We start from the raw sequence: 9,488 nt of genomic DNA, 5'->3' as shown, positions 1-9,488 counted from the left end.
TACATCGATTTCCCCTTTTATGGCTGTTAGCATTTGCCTTATGTATTGAGGTGCTCCTATTTTGGGTGCATAAATATTTATGATTGTTATCTCTTCTTCTCAAATTGATTCCTTGATCATTATGTAGTATCCTTCCTTGTCACTTTTAACAGTCTTTATTTTAAAGTCTGTTTTTTTCTGAAAAAAAATTTGTGATAAACACTGTATTTCTTACTGGTGACAGTTTTCTTCTTAAAAATAAATTAATCAAGATTTTAAGCAGGAAACTGGAATCCAATCATCAAAACTGACCTAAATAGTGAAGGACTTGAATAGACATTTCTCCAAGGAAGGTACACAGATAGCCAACAGGCACATGAAAAGATGCTCATAATCAGTAATAGTCAGGGAAAGGCAAGACAAATCCACAATGAGATATCACCTCACACTGGTTAGGTTGGCTATCATCCAAAAAACAGAACATAATGATGGTTGGCGAGAACATGGAGAAATCAGAACCTTTGTACTCTGTTGTCAGAAATGTAAAATGGTGCAGCCACTATGGAGCCAGTATGGAGGTTCCTCAAGAAATTAAAATAGAACTACTATCCAATCCTGCAACCTCACTTCAGGGTATTTATTGAAAAGAATTGAAATCAGGATCTCAAAGAAATATCTGCACTCCCGTGTTCACTGCAGCATTATTCACAATAGCCAAGCTATGGAAACAGCCTCAGTGTCCTTCCATGGGTAAGTGGATACTGATAATGTGGAATATACATGTAATGGAATATTATTCAGCCATAAAAATAAGGAAATCCTGCCATATGTAACAAAATAATGAAAATTATAGACATTTTGTTAAGTAAAATAAGCCAGTCACAGAAAGACAAATACTACCTCATTCCACTTCTCTGAGGAATCTAAAATATTCAAATGTATACAAGCAGAGAATAGAATGGGTGTTGCCAGGGGCTGGGGAGGGGAGGAAATGGGGAGATGTTTAGTGGGTATAAAGCTTCAGTTACACAAGTTAAGTTCTAGACATCTGCCATACAACATTTTGACGATAGCTAATAACACTGTATTGTGCACATAAACATTTGTTAAGAGGGTAAATCTCATGTGTTCTTACCACAATAAAAAAAAGAAAGAAAGAAAACAAACCCTTGGGAGTTCTTCTGTGAGTCATGGTCCCCATTTGCTCCTAATTGATAAAATTTTATCTTTCTGTTTGGGATGATTTTTGTCTTGTTCTATTTAATGAGGCTTAGTCCATTAGGAAGATCACTGGGAGGGGTCAAAGAAATGAATTCCCACCGGTTCTAATGGAAAAAAAAAACCTCTGTCTGTAGGCTGAAAGAGCCTTTTCTAATTAATAAGGAGAACATTTCTCTTCTGTGAGCATGAGGCTGTGTCTACTTGAAACACCCAGGTCAATTACAAGTGAAAAATACAGCTTCAGTAATTTGGTAGGAATTCAGAAAACAGAACTTTCTTTCTGCCCAAGCCAACAACAGTATTTCTGTCTGTTTCTGTCCTTCCCAAGACCAATTAGTCCTGAGGATCATACAAAGCTGTAGTCCATTTTCATTGGTCCAGAGTAGATGGTGGTCAAAAATATTTTGTAATAAGTCAAAGAAGTCTGTGGTATTACTTATCATTTGTCATTTGTCTTCACAAAAATGAATAAAATCATAATTTGTCTTCACAAAAATGAATAAAATCATAAAAATATGGACCAAATGCTGTGTGTGTGTATGTGTTTGTCTGATAAGTTCAGGCTCAAATGGACATAAAAGATGAAAGGATTGTATATCTGCACACTTTAACTTAAAACAGGTTCAATTTTGTTATGATTTCAAACACTTTCCTCACTTATTGAAAATATAGTCCTGGAAATTAGATTTCTAGTGAAAACAAAGACATCTCTCTTGTTGCTAAATTTTAGTTGTCTTAAAATATATTCCTTGGGCTTCCCTGGTGGCACAGTGATTAAGAATCTGCCTGCCAATGCAGGGGACATGGGTTCGATCCCTGGTCCATGAAGATCCTACATGCCACGGAGCAACTAAGCCCGTGAGCCACAGCTACTGAGCCCACGTGCTGCAACTACTGAAACCCACATGCCTAGAGCCCGTGCTCCACAACAAGAGCAGCCACTCCAATGAGAAGCTCACACACCACAACGAAGAGTAGCCCTTGCTTGCCACAACTAGAGAAAGCCCATGTGCAGCAATGAAGACCCAATGTAGCCAAAAATAAATTTAAAAAAAAAATTCCTCATTATCTCAATGTGTGAAAGATAATTTGACACAATATTTAATCCTGGATTCCCTTATCTTGGTTCTTTTTTCACCAGTATAACTTCCAGCTTTCTGATGAGCGAGAGTTTTACAATATGTTGAGTACAAATAATCTGGAATTAACTTCCTGTCCACAATTACTTGATTAATTTGATATTCTGGAGGTTCTTCCATTATTTTCTGTAGAGAAATTGATCTTTTAAACAGATTTTTCAAGTATTTATTTTTATATTATCCTCATAAATGCACTCAGACAGTGGCTTGTAAGTTTGTATTTGAAAAATTATGGTTAAAGCAACAATGGAGCATCCTTGGTACTGAGTAAAGTTATCGATTGATCTGGAAAGCACACGTCATTCTTTACCCTCCAATTGCATTGACCTTTTTCTGTTGTTTGGTGTGACTTTCCCTCTATGTACAATTTTACTCAGTTGGTTAAGAAGCATAGAATAATTTTTTCTATTATTGAAATTCAAAAATATAGAGTTTAATTTAGCTTGATTGTTTGCATCCACACTGGTGTTTTTAGTTCACAGGGGTTTGCTAAATAAAACAAGCAAACTACTACATTTTTAATCATCAATCAAGGCTCCTTTTGCATTTCTCTAGGCCTTTACTGCCAATTTCATAAGAGCGTACCTTTATTACCTGAATTTTATAGGCTGTGACACAACTAGATTTTGGCTCAAAGCTGAGCCCAGTGGTTGAGGGATGGCTGAATGAAGGAGTGGACACCTTAATTAGAGACTAAGTAAGAAGTATTTCAGTTAGTAATGTAAAATTTTTGTCTGCTTCATTCAATTTTGTATACAATTTTAATTTTATCAAAGTGGTACCTATGCATGTTTAAAAGGTTTACTATTAGAAAAAGAGCAGAGCAAAATAGTGTCCTCTATGTTACTATTCCCTATCTTTGAGTCTTCTCCCCCAGAGGTGACAACTGTTTTTTTTTTTAGACTGTTTCTTCTGACATTTAGTTCTTATTCCTATTGCTTGAACTTCTAATTATAAGAATTTCTTTTGATTTCATACTATCAAAAAATATTTAATACTCTTTTATGCACCCTCAACACAAACTCACTTTCCCAATCCTCCAGACATAGTTATATGTCTGTTTTGGTTAAAACAATATTCTGAGATTGCATTGTCATGCCTGCATGAGTGCTGTCTATGACTAAGCTACAGAGTATACTAGGATTGGATTTCTCCTGCTGGACAACTTTTTGTCTCTAGTGTTAATTATGCCATGTTTTTATTTTTTTATTTTTTGAATTTTATTTTATTTTTATACAACAGGCTCTTATTATCTATTTTATACATCTTAGTGTATATATGTCAATCCCAATCTCCCAATTCTTCCCACCACCATGTTTTTAATTTGTTTAGTTTTCTGTACACCAGAGGCTAGCCCATACCAATCTCTCCAACACACTAGGAATCCATCCATCGTACTTCATTTTTTCCCCTCGAGTTGTCCATTTTCCTCCTTCATTCTGGAACTTTCCAGACTCGACAGAGCTGGTTTTCTGAGGACCCACTTCAGCTCCACCCTGGGATTCTCATTGTTTCCTTTTCTCCTATTGGATTCCTTGTTCCTCAAGCCACATGTTTCCCTCTTTCTTGGTAAACTCATTTGGTGGAGTGTATCCCCAAATGGCTTCCTGAGTGAGGATCCGTGAAATAAATATTTAGTGCTTTTGCATATCTGACAATTTATTTTCTGGATATAGAATCCTGGTTGGGACATGACTTTCCCTTTTGCATTTGAACATTCTGTTCATTGTCTTGTAGCTTTCAGTCTCACTCTTGAGAAGCCTAATGTCATTATGCTCCCTGATCCTCTTCTTTCGATTTTTGAGATCTTTAGTGTTTTGGACTTTCACAGTTATGTGTCTTGGTGAGGGACATTTAAAAAAATCCCTGGATTGGACATTTTGTGGGCTCTTTCAACGAGCAAAATAATGTTCTTCAATTCTATGAAATTATATTTATATAGTTCACATGATAATTCCTTCCTTTTTGCTATCATCTTTTATAAATTCTATTATTTAGATTTTTAAACTTAACAAATTGATCTTATTTTCTGATATTATTTTCCTGTTTTCCATTTCTTTGCCATTTTCTTTCTACTTTTTGGGGCCTGGGAAATTTTTTGACCTTTCCTCTAAGCTGATCTCCTGATCTCCTTTGATTCCCTCTTAGTCCTGCACCTCAGGACCCTGGTATGTGGCGATCATTTTTAAAAAGCTCTTTGTTAATTATCTGATTATTTGTAAATAATCTTTTGAAAAAAATACCATCCCATTTTTAATTGATGCAGTTCTTCTTTTATGAAATCTTTTTCTAACACTTTTACTGAAGTCTAATATATACATATATGTTCATTTTAGGTCTGGGGTTAAATCAAGGAAATGGAGCTTAGTTTCATGTTTGGAATTATGGAGATTATTATTATTTTTTTAAAGGGACAGACAAGAAGGGAGAAATGTGAGTGGAGTCAAGAATTAGGGGAAGTAGAAATTTAAGCCAAATATATCCACGTGAATATAATTATCTGGCAATGGGCAGAAGCCCTGTGGAGGATTATGGACTTTCTATAGGATATATGACAGAGAGCTTGAACCAATTTTATCTTATTCTCAAAGTTTTGGCAGTTTTGACCAACATCTGGATCACAGCAAGTTTTTCTATATATGTGTATATATGCTTATCTAATATACTTTTTGTCTGTGTGGTTCCCCATCTTCTCCACGTCCCCTGGGTCCATCCACGTGCTCATGTGTGCACACAGCCACACAGCATACACCTTGTTTTCCACACAAGTCTTCTTTTCACTGTACTCATAATATCTTTATGGACCTGTATCTTTCATTCATCCTCTGTACGGGGAATTTTGACTAATGGCACCCAGCTCAAAGTGGAAAGAACTTTCTACGCTTGCAGGCAGAATTCATCTTTCACTTCTCTGTCCCTGTACAGCGCTCTGTATTGGTAGCACGGATCAGGCTGCAGGGGATGGCAAGAGAGGAGTCTGCCGGCTTCCGCATCTCTGGGGAGAAGTGGTCAGCCTCTAGATGCATGCTAAATTAGAAACCTGACCCCCAGGCAGCAGCTTTTGTTTTAGGCAGCTGAACCCCTTTCAGGGAAGGACTGGGAGCTGGAGGTGTCTGCCTGAGACCCAGGTTGGTCACCACAGTGTCTACTCCCAGCCCATTAAGAGCTGCTTCTTGGTTTGCTATAGTCTCATGGGTCATGTGGATGCAAGCCTCACTGGCTTCCAGAGCTACATGTGTCCCTCAAATGGGAGTCTTAAAGTTGGGGTGCTAAATGTGGGTGCAATCCTTCTGCTCTTCAGAGAGAAGCTGAGGGTTGGGAGTTCCTTCCTGATTGTATGGCACGGTGCCAGAGACAGGCAAGAGTGTGTCTCAGCCTTTCCTACCTGCTTGATGTCAGTGTTTCCTCATTCACCTGATGTGTGAGAGTCACTCAGCTAGCTTCTGGATTTCTTTCAGCAGGAATTACTCTGTGTGTAGTTCTACATTTGGTGTGTTCATGGGAGGAGGGGACCCCTGGAACATCCTCTTTTTAAAAAGATGAAAAACCTTTTCTTCTAGCTACAAGTTGGAAGTTCTTCAAATGAAATATTACAGGGTTCTAAGAAGAATGGTTTTATTGTTGTGCTTTTCTTTTACATGTTTCATCAAACACAGGGCACAGGCTCTGAAGTTCTGCTTAGTGATGAGATTTACAGAGGTAATTTGTTCCTTCATTCATGGTTAATATATTTGCCAACAAATTATCGTTCTTAATAGTTTCATTTCCCTGCTGACAGCCAGACCTGGACGGGGTGATTAATCCACCTGGGGCTCAGGTGCGCCTTCCCGACCGTGTTGAGAGCAGGCTGCACTGTCACCCTCCAGAGTGAGAATGCACAGTGGCTATCACCTGGCAGGCAAAGCTGTCACCGTGCAGGTGCCATGCTCTTCCTTGTCAAATATCCACCAAGATTTCCACACAAGCAAGTGAAATGAACTAATGCAACTACAAACAGTGGGGCTATTTCTTTGACTTGCTTGGGTACTTGGACCTTTTTACAAACTTTATAATCATGTATCTGTTAACCATCAATGTAGCCTTCAGTGCTCAACTGCTGCTATGAGATGAACTGGCCAACACTGACCTTGCCATACATAGTTTTTCTGAGTTCTGCTCTTATTTCCCTATTAATAAGGCTTCCTAGGAATTTAGGGAAATATTCCTGTAAGATGACAAGCCACGCAACCCTTTCCAGTTATCTGATCTGGGAATTATACATCCACAGTCCTAAATGATGGTCTGAAACTCTATTACGATGGTCTCATCCCTCTCCAGATGATGACACAGTTGAGAGAAGGATGGATATCAGTTGAGAGGTTTTATTTCCCTTTCATTGATGCAGATATTCTATTCCCCCTTAAAGAGAGCTGTTAGTTCTGTTTACTGATCCAAAACAACTGGGATGTCTAGTTTTGGGTTGGCTATTTGGACATTATGTGGATTCTTATTCCCCAAGTAAATGTTTGTGAGCTGTTTCTGAATGCAGGATGCCTACGTACAGATGCCAGACTCAAGGTTCCCCCCGCCCTCTTTGCTAATCACTCACTAGAAGTGAATAGACAGAGGAAGAGAGTGTTCAGTGTGTCTATGTTCATATGTGCAGACCATCTCAAACTCTCTCACAGAGCCTTTTGTACTGCGGACAGTAGACTGCTTTTCCTATCTCTTCAAAGATTTAGGATTTATCTTTAATCTCATCTAGAGCACTAAACCACAACTAATATAAGCTGAGATAATGTATTTAACTGCAACTTCTGAGAAATTATTGACAGTATTTTAAAGGCAGTAGCTTCTATAGCATCTAGAATGAGAACTAAATAGTAAGGAAAATTACGATGTGCCTAAAAATGTCTTATCAGACCAAAGATCAAAGGAATTCTGTCACTAAAACATAGCATGAGTTCTACCTGATGGACTCATATTTGTTAGAGTGAGCAGATAAAATTAACACGAGATCATATATATATATAGGACCCCTTCCAACTCATGCTTATATAATTTTTATTTTTGCCACCTATGATGGTTAATTTTATGCGTCCACATGGCTAGGCTAAGGGATGCCTTGCTAGCTAGTAAAATATAATTTCTGGGTATATCTGTGAGGGTGTTTCTGGAAGAAATTAGCATTTGAATCAGTGGACTGTGTAAGGAAGATCTGCCCTCACTAATGTGGGCAGGCATCATCCAATTCATTCAGGGCCCAAATAGAACAAAAAGGCAGGTAGGTGGAATTCTCTCTCTCTGCTTGAGTTGGACTTCCATCCCCTCCTGCCCTCAGGTATCAAAGCTCCTAGTTCCTGGACCTTTGGACACCAGTAGCCATCCAGCTCTAGGTATTCGGGCTCAAACTGAATTATACCACTGGCTTTCCTGGTTCTCCAGCTTGCAGACAGCAGACTGTGGGACTTCTAGGCCTCCATAACTTTGTAAGCCTATTCCTATAATAAATCTCTTACATGTCTCTGTATATCCTATAGGTTCTCCTTCACTGGAGAATCCTGACTAACACACCACCCAACTAAGACCTTGGTTGTGTACCATGGTGTGGTGTTTGCCAGACATTTCATTAGTATTCATGCTGTTTCCCCACTACACTGTGAATTGTGGAAATCAAAAATCTATGACAGACATTTCAGAAGTACTAATTCTTTATAATATCTTTATGTTTAAAAAGTAAAGCAGGTAGTGAGTAACTCATGGTGTCACCATGCAACATGGGGAAGACACATGAGAAAAGAGAAAATTGTATGATGAGTTATGTAATACAATATGATGAATGATAAAGTTTGTGTGAGTCAGAGAAGACTAGAAGGAATATGCTTCAAGAAAGATGAACTGGTCAACTTTGACAAATATCACTGATATGTCCAGTAAAATGAAGACAGAGAAGTGACCATTGAATTTGGAAATATGGGGGTTGTTAGTGACTTTTCCAAGTGCAATGTAAGTGCCAGGTAGCCAAGTGATGGGCAAAGAAGACCTATTGGAATGAGTGGAGGGAGAAATGGGATGTAAGTGTGTGGAAGCAATACTGATAAACTTCCTTTTTAGAGGAAATGTGCTGTGAAGGAGAGAGGAGACTGGAGGTGGGCATGAGGGTCAAGAGATGATTTTTTTTCTTCCAGTTTCATTGAGATATAAATGACATACAGCATTTATAAGTTTAAGGTGTACAGCATAATGATCTGACTTACATACATCATGAAATGATAATCACAATAAGTTTAGTGAACATCCATCATGTCATATAGATACAAAAGTAAAGAAATAGAAAAATTTTTTTTCCTTGTGATGAGAACTCTTGGGATTTAGTCTCTTAACAACTTTCATTTATAACATATGGCAGTGTTCGTTATATTTATCATGTTGTACACTACAACCCAGTACTTATTTGTCTTATAACTGGAAGTTTAACCACCTTCCTCCAATTTCCCCTCTGTCAAATTCTTTGCTCTAGTAGTTGTAAATCTGATCTCTTTTTCTATGAACTTATCTGTCTGTTTTTGAAGTATAGTTGACCTACAATACTATGTTAGTTCCTGGCACACAGCACAGTGCTTTGGTATTTCTATATATTTGAAAATGATCACCATGATAAGTCTAGTTACCACTTGTCACCATATAAAGATATTACATAGTTATTAACTATATTCTCCACACTGTGCATTTTATACCCTTGCCTCATTTATTTTGTAACTGGAAATTTGTACCTTTTAACCTCAGGGAGGATTTTTTTTTAAGATAGAAAGATGTTTATGCACTGATGGGATTAACCAGTAGAGAAGAAGAACATTGATGTGCTGTGGAAGTAAATTGTAAAATGCATGTAAAACTATGAAACAAGTACAAATGAGGGAGGAAATGATTATCACTTTTCAAAAATGTTGTATTGTGTCTAATTATGAAAAAAGTTCATGGTCACCATAAAAATCACAGAAGAATATAAGAGTAAATCTAAATTACCCAGAAATTAATCATTCTTAAATAACTTGTTTTAATATTTTACTAGTTCTAATCTGCTTTGTTTATTGCAGTTTTATATTCAGTATTAATATTTAGTAGGAAAAGCTGCCTTCATTAATTTTACAGTATCTTCCTAATTATCTA

The sequence above is a fragment of the Neophocaena asiaeorientalis genome, unplaced genomic scaffold (assembly GCF_003031525.2).
Source record: "Neophocaena asiaeorientalis asiaeorientalis breed wild unplaced genomic scaffold, Neophocaena_asiaeorientalis_V1.1 scaffold52, whole genome shotgun sequence".
In the NCBI taxonomy this organism is placed as follows: domain Eukaryota; kingdom Metazoa; phylum Chordata; class Mammalia; order Artiodactyla; family Phocoenidae; genus Neophocaena; species Neophocaena asiaeorientalis.
This window is presented reverse-complemented; position numbering follows the sequence as displayed.